This window comes from Rana temporaria, chromosome 5 (genome assembly GCF_905171775.1).
Source record: "Rana temporaria chromosome 5, aRanTem1.1, whole genome shotgun sequence".
Taxonomy (NCBI): Eukaryota; Metazoa; Chordata; class Amphibia; order Anura; family Ranidae; genus Rana; species Rana temporaria.
The window spans coordinates 246,183,722-246,197,790 of record NC_053493.1 but is presented as its reverse complement, the minus strand read 5'-3'; positions in this window follow the sequence as shown (position 1 = coordinate 246,197,790).

Sequence of the window (14,069 nt, the reverse complement as noted above, 5' to 3'; positions counted from 1 at the left end):
GTGGAATAGACTCCCTCCAGAGGTGGTTCTGGCAAGCTCAGAAGATTGCTTTAAGAAAGGCTTGAATTATTTCCAAAATGTACATAATATAACTTGGTACTAACATTTATAGGTAAAGTTGATCCAGGGAAAATTCAATTGCCTCAAATTGGATCATGCTTTGCTGGGGTTTTTCGCCTTCCTCTGGATCAACTGTGGGTGAAGGATTGTGTATATGGGATTGTATTATTTATTTTTGTTGAACTAGATGGACTTGTATCTTTTTTCAACCTGACTAACTATATAACTAGTTTAGGAAAACCACTCCTACTTTCAGCATGCTTTGCTTATTTTGCTAGTGTGCTTGGACGATGAGTGTTTTTTTACTTCCTTTCTGCTGAGAAAAGTCAGTCCTTTTTTTTACTAGCTTTCTTAAAGCATTTTCTTTTTGCTCTTGAATCAAGATTTCTTCCATTATTGCATAGGTGGTCTCTATATGGAGCTATTCGGACAAGTCTTTTTTTGGCTTAATTTTAGAGCGCCATACCTGGACCCCACTGGACTACATGTTGGAGAGCTGGGCTGCAATGTGACCTTCAAGCACTAGGTTTTTGCTTGTGGCAATTTCCAAACCTTTGTGTACTGGTAATACCATAACGTTTTTTCCAGGTCCAGAGTTGTGGCATTGTCTCAGCTCTTGCCCTGTCTCTGAAGACTCACTTTGTGCATAGGCTGTTTGGACTGAACAGCTTGGTATTAGAACTACTAAGAGCTCTTTCACACGTTCAGGTCCGCCTGACAGTTTTTTTTGTGGACCTGAACAGGCGCTCCGTGCTTCTCTATGGAGCCACGGATGTCGGCGGTGACATGCCCGCTGACATCCGATTCGCCAAAGTGTGACGGAGGAAAAACCTACTTTTCCATCCGTCTGGCGGATCGGATCGGGTGAACATGGACAGACGGTCCGTGTTCATCCGATCCCCCCATAGGGGAGAGCGGAGAAAAGACAGGGTGGTCCCTGCACAGTGTGTGGGGACCTCCCTGTTATCCGCCGGCTCAGCGGGGATCAACGTAGCGATCCCTGTTGAGCAAGCGGAGGTTCACGGGCAGGGGTGGACTGACAACTCATGGGGCCCCCGGGCAATAGAAGATTATGGGGCCCCTGGCCACCACGCCAGGAGGCAGTGCAGAGGCAGGGCAGCTAAAATCTCCGGATTTTCACATCAAAAGCATGTCGGTTTCAGACATATCCAGGACAGATGTAAAAAAAACACATATTTTTACATACTGTTCCTGGTATTATTGAGCCTGGCAACCCTGATGGGGCCCCTTAGTGGCATGGGGCCCTCGGGCAGTGCCCGAGAGTCCTAATGGTCAGTCCGCCCCCGTTCACGGGGCGGATCATTACTGATCCGCTCCGTGTGAAAGGGGCCTTAGAGTCTTTTTTTTTTTTTTTTTTTTTTTTTTTATATCAGTCACACTGCAGAAGGGACGAATGCTTGGGGATTGTGTGCTGATGCTGTCTTCTTGGTGAAGTGTTGTGTGCGATCTTAGTCACTCCAGTGTTCAGTGATGCCTTCTGTAACTTCCATGTCAATAAAGTACACAGCAGTATTGTGTGGAGTGTGTGCTTGTCTCAGAGATTTGTGTAATACATTTTTGTCAAAAGAACGAAAAAAAAAAAAAGTTTTAATACAGAAGAAATAAAACAAATATTTAATGATCCAACACTGTCCTAATTAAACATTTCAGTTATACTTCTTAATCTTACAGAAACAGACCTTGATGCACCTCAAAGAGACAAATTAGTTAACATGAAAAAATAAAAATGGAAGAAAAAAAAGAGAGAGCATCAACTCCACACCATCTAAAACACCCACTCTCCAAAAGTGATAAATGAACTAGGGCCGAAACAACTACCGTATTTTCCGGCGTATAAGACGACTTTCTGGATGCAAAAACATGCATCCAAAGTCGGGGGTCGTCTTATACGCCGGGTACGGTCTCAGTACTCACTTTTTTTTTTCCAGCGGTGACAGTCCCCCATGCTGCGAGTGCGAGCGTGAATGATTTCAAAGCCGCGCCTTCTCTTCAGAGTGTTCTGTGATAGGAGGAACAAAAATCTTCCCAGCAGCGCCTCTGTTCTGTGTTCCTCCTATCACAGATGCCTTCTCATCCTCGGACGAGATGAGAAGACGTCCGTGATAGGCGGAAAACAGAACAGAGGCGCTGCTGGGAAAATTTGTGTGCCGCCTATCACAGAACACTCTGAAGTGAAGGCGCGGCTTTGAAATCATTCACGCTCGCGCTCGCAGCATGGGGGACTGTCACCGCTGGAAAAAAAAAAGTGAGTGTTTGCGGTTATTGCACTGGGGGGCAACAAGTTCAGGCCCAGTGGGGGCAAGTGATGACACAGTGAGGGGCAAGTGATGGCAATGTGGGGGCATGTAATGTAATGGCACAGTGGCACAGTCTGGGCATGTAATGTAATGGCACAGTCTGGGCATGTAATGTAATGGCACAGTCTGGGCATGTAATGTAATGGCACAGTCTGGGCATGTAATGGCACAGTCTGGGCATGTAATGTAATGGCACAGTCTGGGCATGTAATGTAATGGCACAGTCTGGGCATGTAATGTAATGGCACAGTGAGATTTGAAAAAGCCTGTTTCCTGACAGACTCCATGGCAGCCTACGTGTGGGTTAACCCCGCCTCTCATACCTCATAGGACCCTACTCCCATAAAGCTTTGCTTCCTGGCCATGGACAGTGTTCCTTTTTTGTCCTCCTCCTAGGACCTATATATTTATATGTTAAAGTTCAGTCCTGGTGATATTTATGGGAGAGTATGTGTACTGAAGTCCAACAAGTCCCAGCTATTAGCAGGGTGGAGTGTGCGGTACAAATTGATTCCTGGTGGAGCTTATTATCCAGCCATTGGCTGGCAAGCAACTTTGGTCATTCATCCTGGCTATTAGCAGGAGGCCCTTTTTCCCTACAAACGATGCCCAGGTGATGTATCTTTGCTCCCTATCCCAGGCTGGACCGGATGGATTGGTAATGTATTGTCTTTCTTTTGCTACACATGGCAGCTGTTTATGTGTGTTTGTGTGTCTGCGCCGTTTAGCCTTACCGTTTTGGTTAATGGCTTCTGGAACGCATGCTGCGTTCCACTCCTTCCTCCTTCAGCTTCCTTGTGGTTGTGTGCGCGCGCACGCGAGTCTCCGGCTCGCGCATGCGCAGTAGCGCCTATTTGCCGGTTCGCGCATGCGCACATGGCATTCAGGGTCACGCCGCACACAGCGCAGGTGCGTGGCGTGTGCGTGGGGCGCGGTGACATCATCAAGGGTGGCAATTTTAAAAAGCTGTCAGTGACAGCTGATTTTGGGGAAACTCCTAGATGCTCCTTGGATTTCCAGGCACAGGTCTTGACTGGACAAGGTAAGGTGCCCTGTGGCACTCTGTCCTGTGTACTGTCAGTTTCCTCTGCTGTTGTATTGCCTATGCCTTACTCTTATGGTTATCTTAATGGTTATTGCAGTGTATTCCTCACCACTATGGATGTATCACCGCCCCCCGGTGGCCAACCCTTACGCCGCAGGTAGGATGGAAATTTTCTTTCCTCTGCCTGTCTGTTTGGGGTTTTTTTATCATGTTTTTTTCCTGATTTCTTTTTTCACCATCAGCCCTTCTAGGTCTGATCATCAGCCCTCAGTCCACGAAGACATTGATATCACTAGATCACATCGCCATCATTCCAGGTCAAGCTCTAAGCGACCAAAGAGCAGGTCACCCTCCAAACATCATGGGGAAAAATATAGATCCACTTCTGACCGCCATTCCCACCGTCATTCCAGCAATTCCGGAAGAAGATCTTGCTGGGGGTGCAAGGCCCAGGTCCCGGAAGGGAAATCTCTTTGTGATCCCTGCTATTCTCGTGCTGCAAGAGAAAGGGTGGATAGTGACCAACAAGTTGAAGCTCTGGTCAGGAAGGTGGTCCAGGAGTCCCTGAATAAACCTGATCCCACTGGTGACATTCTCTCACCTGTAGTCCCAGCTCCAGTCCTTCTACAGGATGACTCTGAGGTTCCGGGCCCATCTCAGCGCAATCGTTCCTCAAGTATGTCCTCCTTTAGTGAGGTGGAGAGTGTTGTCAATTCCACAGGATTTGACTTTTCTCTAGTCCCAAATCTGGTAAGGGCAGTCAAAGTCGCTTTAAAATGGGAAGACCCGGTGGAATCTCCTAACAAACAGAGAAAATATTTTAAACACCTCAAGAAGGAGCGTCCTAGCTTTCCCCTTTTGGGTGAACTCAGTGAAATGATTACTGATGAGTGGACCACCACTGAAAGGAAAAATTCTTTAATCTCCAAAGTATCAAAGATGTACCCGTTTAAACGAGAAGAAGTGAAACACCTGGAGTCTGCTCCCTTGGTAGACACCGCTCTAATGAGACTGGTTAAACATGTTACCCTTCCTTTGGAAGACACAGTTTCTTTTAAGGATGCTCTGGATAGGAAAATTGATACAGATTTAAAACGCATATATATCACAGCAGGTATGGCGTGTAAACCAGCACTGGCCCTTGCAGCCCTCTCCAAGGCAATGGAGACTTGGACGGATGAAGTAGATTCTACTCTGTCAAACATGCCTGGTCTTCTGGTCAGAGACCTACCAGTTCACGAACTAAAAATGGCTGCTGCCTTCCTGGGTGAGGCCTCCCTTGACATTATCCGCCTAGTGGCGCGGGTCATGCTCTCATCTGTTACAGCTAAACGCGCCCTATGGCTCCGTCCTTGGGTAGCCGACCCAGCCTCTAAACAGGCATGGTGCCGTATTCCCTTTCAAGGGTCTTCCCTGTTCGGGAACAAACTTGACAGCGCTATCTCCCGTGCCACAGGGGGTAAATCGGGGTTCCTTCCCCAGGACCGTCGTCCCTTCAACCAAAGGAAATTTTTTCCTAGGCAAGACCAAGATCGTGCTAGAGAGGCTCGTCGATACAAGCCGGGAAGAGAGTTCAGGAAAAATTGGAGAAGAAACCAACCTTCGGGTCAAAAACCCACAAAAGGGGCAACTTCGGGTAACCGTGACACCCCTAAGTCCTTTTGATATTGGGATCGCTCAGACGCAGCGGGTTGGAGCTCGGCTTCTGCAATTCCGGCACGTTTGGGCAGCCTCAATAAAAGACTTTTGGACGGTCAAGACAGTATCCCTAGGTCACACCTGGTCCTTTGTCAACCCTCCTATACTTCAGTTTGTCCCCACAACTCTGCCTCACTCAGAAGAAAAGAGAAATATCCTTCTAACATACACAGACACTCTCTTGTCCCAGGGCGCCGCTATACAAGTGCCAGCGGCAGAAAGATTTCAGGGAATGTACTCACCTCTGTTCATGGTTTTGAAGAAGTCCGGCTCTTGGAGGCCAGTGATAGACCTGACGCATTTGAACACCTTTATAAAAAAGGAAAAATTCAAGATGGAGTCACTTCTCACAATTCGTCAGACCATTCTGCCAGGCGACTGGCTTGTGTCAATCGACTTGAAAGATGCCTACTTCCACGTGCCCATAGCGGCAGAATTTCAGAAATACCTTCGGTTTGCAGTGGGCAGTGTTCACCTACAGTTCACGTGTCTCCCATTCGGGCTTACAACATCGCCGCGAGTGTTTTCAAAGCTCTTACTGGCTGTCGTGGCCTTAATCAGAATGAAAGGCATCCGTCTACACCACTATCTAGACGACCTGCTGTTACTTTCACAGAACAGGGAACAGCTATTGATACATCGGGCTCAAGTTATTCTCACTTTGACCGAGTTCGGCTGGCTTTTGAACAGGGAAAAGAGTCATCTAGAACCCACAAAGTCTCTAGTCTTCCTCGGTGCCCAGTTCGATACGATCCAGAGTACAATTTCTCTACCCTTAGAAAAAATCCCAGTCATCCGGGAAAGAGTTCGTCTTGCATTGGAGTCCCCTTTTCTCAAAGCTTCACTCTGTCTCAAAATTATAGGCACCATGGTGTCCACGACTCCCATGGTCAGATGGGCACAATGGCGAATGCGTCCTTTCCAGAAGGGTTTTCTCCAACAATGGGATCCGAGGCCCCAGGACCAATTAATCCGCATAACTCAGTCAATGAGGGACAGCCTCCTCTGGTGGCTTCTGCGGAAAAATCTCCTCAATTGTCTCTCAATAGCCCCTGTCTCCTGGATCACAGTTACATCCGACGCCAGCAGCAACGGCTGGGGTGCCCTTTGCCTGAAAGAAGTAGCCCAAGGGAAGTGGGATTTCCCATCTCGAAAGGTAGTATCCAATATCCTGGAACTCCGTGCAGCCTTCTGTGCCCTTCAAGCCTTCACCCATCTGGTAAAGGGGTCGTCAGTCCTTCTGAGGATGGACAATACGACAGCCGTGTCTTACATAAAGAGACAAGGAGGCACTCGCAGTCTGTCCCTTCTGAGGGAGGTGGAGCCGATTATGTCATGGGCTCAGACACATCTGACAGATCTAACAGCAGTTTATCTCCCCGGAACTCAGAATATTCAAGCAGATTTCCTATCGAGGACGACACTCGACAACAACGAGTGGTCTTTCCACAGCGAGGTTTTCGTCTGGATCCTGTCACTAGGATTCACACCGGAAGTGGACCTATTTGCATCCCCGTGCAACTACAAACTGGAGAAATTTTACACAAGAAATCGCTGCCCCCAAGCGTTCGGGGTGGATGCTCTAACAGATCAGTGGATGTTCCACAAAGCCTATGCTTTTCCCCCAACTCCAGTTATTCTCCGGTTCCTGTCGAGACTCAGATGGGAGGAAGTCGAAGTGGTCGCAATAATTCCTTACTGGCCCAACAGACCATGGTTTCCACTGTTGTTTCAGTTGAGCTTCCGGGATCCAGTTCAGCTCCCATCCAGACCAGATCTCTTGCTCCAGGGGTCGACCCCTCACCCTTGTCCATCACATCTGCACCTGATGGCCTGGTTTTTGAGAGGGAAAGATTGGAAGCGCTAGGTTGCCCAAGCCAAGCAATCTCTACATTACTAAATGCCAGGAAAGTGAGCACCAACAAAGTCTATCAGAGGATATGGTCTAAGTTCTCGGATTACACCTCCTCCATGAACAGTTCAGCCAAAGTCCCCAGAGTGCAAGACATTTTGGGCTTCCTCCAAACTGGGCTTGACCTACCCTTATCAGTCAGCTCCTTGAGGGTCCAAGTATCAGCAATCTCTGCCTTCACAGGTATTTCGTGGGCCAGACATTCCCTTGTCCGTCAATTCTTCAAAGGAGCCATGAGGTTAAGACCTCTAAGAAAACCAAGATTTTCCAAGTGGGATCTCCCATTAGTCTTGAACTTTTTTTCAGGAGATCAAGATTCAACTAATCAATCTATCAAAGATCTTTCCCTCAAGATTGTCTTCCTTGTGGCTATAACATCTGCCAAAAGGGTCTCCGAAATTGGCTCTCTAGGCTCCAAAGAACCGTTCCTCGCTTTTTTCCCGGACCGTGTAGTGTTAATTCCAATGCTGGGTTCCACGCCTAAAGTCACGTCAATCTTTCATGAAAACCAGGAAATTGTACTTCCCACGTTTCATTCTTCTGAGGGTTCTATGGTTCATCCTCTGGATGTCGGCGAAATCCTTAAACAATATCTGGAAGCCACAGCGTCCTTCCGTAAATCTGATCATTTGTTTGTGTCATTCCATGGGAAAAACAAAGGCATGCGTGCTTCCTCCAGAACCATCGCCGCATGGATCGTCCAAGCTATCCAAAGGGCTTACAAGGCTAAAGGGTTGGCTCCTCCTGAAGCGGTAACCGCTCATTCCACGCGGAGCGTCTCTACATCATGGGCGGCTGCCCGACATGTTTCCCCTGAAGTTATTTGCAAAGCGGCCTCTTGGTCGTCCTTAAATACATTTATGACGCACTATTGCGTAGAACCGGCCTCCTTGTCGTCGGTTAATTTTGGTTTGAATATATTATCTGTTGACAATGTCAATTAAAAAATTTTTCTTTAACCAGCAATTGCCCACCCGGGTGTGTTTGGCTAGTCATTTCCCACACGTAGGCTGCCATGGAGTCTGTCAGGAAAAAGGAAAATTTATATGAAATACTTACCGTAATTTTCCTTTCCTGATGGACTCCATGGCAGCCGGAGTTCCCTCCCTTTGCTGGAGTAGGCTATATTACGGAACACTGTCCATGGCCAGGAAGCAAAGCTTTATGGGAGTAGGGTCCTATGAGGTATGAGAGGCGGGGTTAACCCACACGTAGGCTGCCATGGAGTCCATCAGGAAAGGAAAATTACGGTAAGTATTTCATATAAATTTTCCTTTTTCTGTCAGCGGTTCTGGCTCCCCCTCAGCTTCCAGAAAGACTAGAAGGAAGGGGGTAGTCTTATACGGCGAGTATATCCCAAAATCAAAATTTTTCCTGGAAAATTAGGGGGTCGTCATATACGCCCAGTCGTCTTATACGCCGGAAAATATGATAATCGATTATGAAATTAATCGATTACAATTTTCATAATTAATGAATCGGCCAGTAACATATTGGGGTTAAAAAAAATAAAATTAGCCCTTTATAGTACAAAAAAAGCAAATCGCTACTGTAAATATTACTTTCACTGTCCCACAGTAAAAAAAAATAACCCCTTACAGTAGCGATTATTGGCTCTTTTTGTACTTATTTTTGTTTTTTTTAACCCCATTATGTTACTAAACATCTCAGGCCTGGGGTCACACCTCTGTTTTTTGGTGCTTTTTGCAGAAACACACTACAGTTCCATTTACATGTTTTCCTATGGGACACGTTCACATCCATGATTTTTTTTTTTAGCTGCTGCGTATTTGGAAAGGGCAAGGACTTTTTAACGCAAAACGGTGCTATTTTTTTTTTTTTTTTTGTTCAATGGAGAAGCTGCAGAAAAGCATGTAATGTTTTTTTTTGCGGCAATTTGTGTTTTGTAATCTCCCCAACAACAAATTGGCCCAAAAAAAATAAAAACATTTTTTAAGGCTATTATCCGATTAATTGAAACAATAATCGGTCAACTAATCGATTATGAAAATAATCGTTAGTTGCAGCCCTAATATGAACCAAAAAAGAAATAAAAAATTAGTCAGCTAGTCAAAACTTCAAGAGGCTGCAAGCCAAAAATAATTCATGGATGTCTTAAAATCTTTCCAAGATTTCCAGAAGTTGAATTTTTAAGATAGTTGGTTGTGCTGTGTTAATTTCTGTATAAAGCAGTATATGAACTATCAAATTAAACCACTCAATAATAGACAGGGTCATCAGAGTCTTCCGATTTGAACCAAAAAATGTTTGTATTGTTTAATAAATGTGGGAGTAACATATTCCAATAATGCTTATATGGAATAGTTAAGCAATAGAAAAGTTAGATCCAAGGATCTAAAGAGGGAGTCCAACCAGAAACACTTGCCACTGTCATCCAGTGTGTTTGGATAACAGAGCATAGCCATCTCATATGTGCAATGGCCTTGTCTCCCAACACAACCTCTCAGAGTCGGTTCACACTGCAGCGGCACGACTTTGGGGACGACTCTGCAAGTCGTCCTGAGGACGACTTCAGAGGCGATTTGCAAAACGACTTCTGTATAGAAGTCAATGCAGGTCGCCCCGAGCCGCCCCCGAAGTCGTACAGGAACTTGCGTCGCTCCTTCTAGAACGGTTCCATTGCATTCAATGGGACACGACTCCGCCTGACGTGTCGACCCAAGTGTGAACCGGGTCTCTAGCTTTTTTAAATAAGATATAGAAATAACAGCTAAATATGCGTGGTATAAGAATAGTGTGATTTTTTTTTAAAATAATTATTTATTTTCAAATGGCTATTGGACTCCTCTAGATGCTATACAATAACCTCATACTGCAAATGAAATTCTATCAGAAAATGTTTACATCATATACAGCTGATGAATGTATGGGGAATAAAAAAAAAAAAGGATTGTTCATCTTATTCAAATATCCATACTGTAATTCTTACTCGAGGATTGCTTTGATATTCATAGGCCATATTCATATGGATCTATTTCAACAAGAAAATGGTAAATTCTTACAACTATCCTATCTGATCATTGTCCTGTGTCAGCCCCTCTCCCTTCACACATCGAACACCACCAAATTATTGAAATGGTAATTGAATGAATCTTTAATGAGATTAATTTGTTTAATGCTCTATTGCTACAGACTTGGAACTGTACTTCCAAAATAATACATCAGGCATAATAGTTGCAATTCCCTGGGAGACACATAAGACCTTTATCCGTTTAGGAATCCAAGGCATGTTATGGAGAGCAGTATTGTCTAAAGAACATTCTAGATTAGCCCACAGTTTATAGTATCAAGCATATTTCTAGTCAAAACTGCTGCTTGGTAATAACCTTTAAAATAAGGCAGTGCCAGTCCACCTGTCTGTGTGGACCTTGATCATATAGTATACTAGATCACTGGTTTCCTGTGGCCGTACCCTTGGAAGAATATTCATTTTAATCATATTTATTTTGCCAAGCCAAGAATGGTGGGACCAACGTTGGCGATACCTTTTGGATATGATTTAGTAAATGTTGGTAACTGACGCCAAATAAATCTGTTGATAATTGTGAGAAAAATCCCTAATATTTCCAATTTCCCATTTTCCAGGCAAATGGTATGTGGGGTTTGAAGTATGGGATAATTCTGAACAAGGTTGATGCCATCAACAAATTTGGAAGGGATATAACATGTATTTAAAGGGGAACATAATCTGCACATGAAGTGTATTTGTGTTTAAAAAAGCGCCTACTAGCACATTATGTTAAAGGGTCACTAAAGGAATTTTTTTTTTTTAGCTAAATAGCTTCCTTTACCTTACTGCAGTCCTGGTTTCATGTCCTCATTGTTCGTTTTTGCTCTGATGTTGCTGTAATCCTTCTCTGTTCTGAACAGTCTGTTTCCTGATGAAAACAGTCATGGGAGCTTTCTCTCTGTGGTCACTAATCAAGGAGGTGTGATTACTGTGTGTCTAAAACCCCTCAACACCAATCAGTTTCGTTTTACAAACCATCACTGCCCTGTATTGACTCTGAGTCTCTGTATATCACAGAAGCAGGAAACAACATGCAAAAACTAAACTAGAAACTGCAGGTACATTATATGAATGATTTTTATCTATTTTTTAATCATTTTTAAAAGGAATCAGATCACTATTATGTAGGGCTGTGCAAATTAACTTTTAATTAATCGATTAATCTTTAATTTTTTTGATCGATTAAAATTCTTTTGATTGGTACTCACCTCTCCGCCGGCTTCTGGGCCTTCAGGGAGTTTCGTCGGAGATCCAGTAACGTCACGGACACCGGCTGGGCTTGCCGTGTCCATCTGAAGGGCTCCTTTGCTGTGCCTTCATATCTGCATGCCGGCGGGACCTCACTATCTGCCACACACAAGGGCTGTTACGCTTCCCTCTATCAACCTGCGATTCTACAACCATCCACTGGGAGTTGTGATAGTTCCCTTCATGGGACATCACATGCCGACGGACTGATGTTAACTTCTCCTCATCTGGATTCAGCAGTGGTATCGTTGTACACATTTTTATACCAGTATCATACTTGGCTACATGTTTTTATGACTGCTTTTGGTACCGTTTGGTATTACTCGCACCATTTTTACAGTTTATGTAGCTACATCGATTTTATCTCCAGTGCAATATTTATTTTGTTACCTACTTGAAGACTATAAAAGTTTTAATGCTACTCCCATTGAGCGCTGCCTTTGTGTGTTTTTTTGTATCCTGCTATCTATTTTTGCTATCTATTTTTCCAGTTGTTGGTAGCTGCACTGGGAATCAGCCTGCAAGGAGATCAGCTAAAAGTAGTTGGATCTGTATGTGTGTTATAATTAATCGAAATTAGTCGATTAATCGATAAAAAAAAAAAACCAATTAATCGAACAGAAACATTTTGATCAGTAACAGCCCAGCTATTATGTCTCTATACCCTGTAAACAGTCATTTCAGCAAAAAAAAAAAGTTCCTTTACAACTCCTTTAAGCTTACCCTAAAACAAAGCTCTGTCAGTGCTGTAGAGGCTCTCATCTTCACCCGTCTTGCTTTTGGGTTTGCGGACTCTGTAACTGTCCGCAGCTGCGATAACGTCACTCCCATGCATGAGGTGGGAGCCGCCCTTCACGGCACAGGGTTGTGAAGGCCGTTGCTTCAGAGAGTATTCGCAAGTGATATCACTGGCTGCATGTACAGTAGATTTTTACACTACCTATAGGTAAGCCTTATTAAAGGCTTATCTATAGCTAAAAACAAGAGATGAAAGTTTTCTTCCACTTTAATATTTGGATTTTGGCAGATCATAGAGAGGAATAGCTATAGGACAGCCTTTCTCAACCTTTTTACCCCAGCGGAACCCTTTGAAAACAATTTCCAGGTCTAAGGGCACCTCTACTAAAAAATCGTTTAATGTGGAGAATGATCGGTAGGAAGAATGCCATCCTTACAGGCAGCTAAAAGATCATTGATGTCTTGTGGCTGGCTCTTCCAAGTGGCACTGGACCTGGAGCTATGCAGACACCATGAAATAGGAGATCAATTAGCCACAGTTCAAGGAACCCCTAATACCTCTGATCGCTGGTTGAAAATGGCTGCTTTAGAGAGATGCCAAACTGCAAGGGTGATAATAGAGGAACCCCTGGTGGGTACTGGCGGAGATCTGCTTTAACCACTTCAATACAGGGCTTTAATACCCACCTTCATACCGGGCCTATTCTGGCACTTCTCTCCTACATGTACAAATCATCATTCTTTTGCTAGAAAATTACTCAGAACCCCCAAACATTATATATGTTTTTTTAGCAGACCCCCTAGGGAATGGCGGTCATTGCAACTTTTTATCTTGCACGGTATTTGCACAATCATTTTTCAAACAATTTTTTTGGGAAAAAAAATGGTTTCATTAATTAAAAAATAACAAAATAGTAAAGTTAGCCCAATTTGTTTGTAAAATATGAAAGATGATGCTACGCAGAGTAAATAGATACCTAACATGTCATCCTTTAAAATTGCGCACACTCATGGAATTGCGCCAAACTTTGTTACTTAAAAATCTCCATAGGCGACGCTTTAACATTTTTACAGGTTACCAGTTTAGAGTAACAGAGGAGGTCTAGTGCTAGAATTGTTGCACACGCTCTAACGCACGCGGCGACACCTCACATGTGTGGGTTGAACGACGTTTACATATGTGGGCGGGACTTACGTGTGCGTTCTCTTCTGAGCGCGAGCTACCGGGGACAGGGTCGTTTTAATTTTTATTACTTTATTTGTTTTTTATTTTACTTATTTATTTTTTACACTTTAAAAAAATAAATAAAAATTTCGATCGCTTTTATTCCTATTACAAGGAATGTAAACATCCCTTGTAATAGGAATAATGTGTGACAGGTCCTCTTTTAGGAGAGATGCGGGGTCAGTAAGACCCCACATCTCTCCTCCAGGCTGGAAAGCATGAGATTGTGAAAAAAAATTCACAGATCTCATTCTTACTAGCCGCAATTTTTTTTTTTTTTTTTTTAGGCACCTGATTAGAGCCAGAGGCTCTAATAGGCTGGGCTCGGGTCACCGAAAATGTGACCGGAGCCCACCCAGGTGTTACAACAGCGAATTAATATTTGCTGTTGAAACACTGATTCTCAATCTGGCCATTCAGAAGTGGGTGTGAGCAGTGGCGTATCTAGGGTATGGCAGCCATGGCAAGTGCCATGGGGAGGGGCGGCGGCAAAAATCTACCCCCTGCACGGAAAAAAAAAACACCCGTCGTCCTGTGGCCGCTCCGGCACTCCCAGCATCGCGGCCGGCCTGCTGAAGTGTGACGCCGGCACAGCAATTGGTAATATTGCTACTTGGCCTAGGGAGGGGAGTGACAGGTGCCCCTATGATGGCCGATGACTGGCCATTGATGGCAGAGTGGCTGCTTGTGATGGGCACAGTGGCTGCAATTGAGTTTTTTTTTTCAGTTTGTTTGCGCCCCCCAAAAAATTTTTAGCACCAGCCGCCAGTGGTCCACAGTGTCCCTCTCTGTCC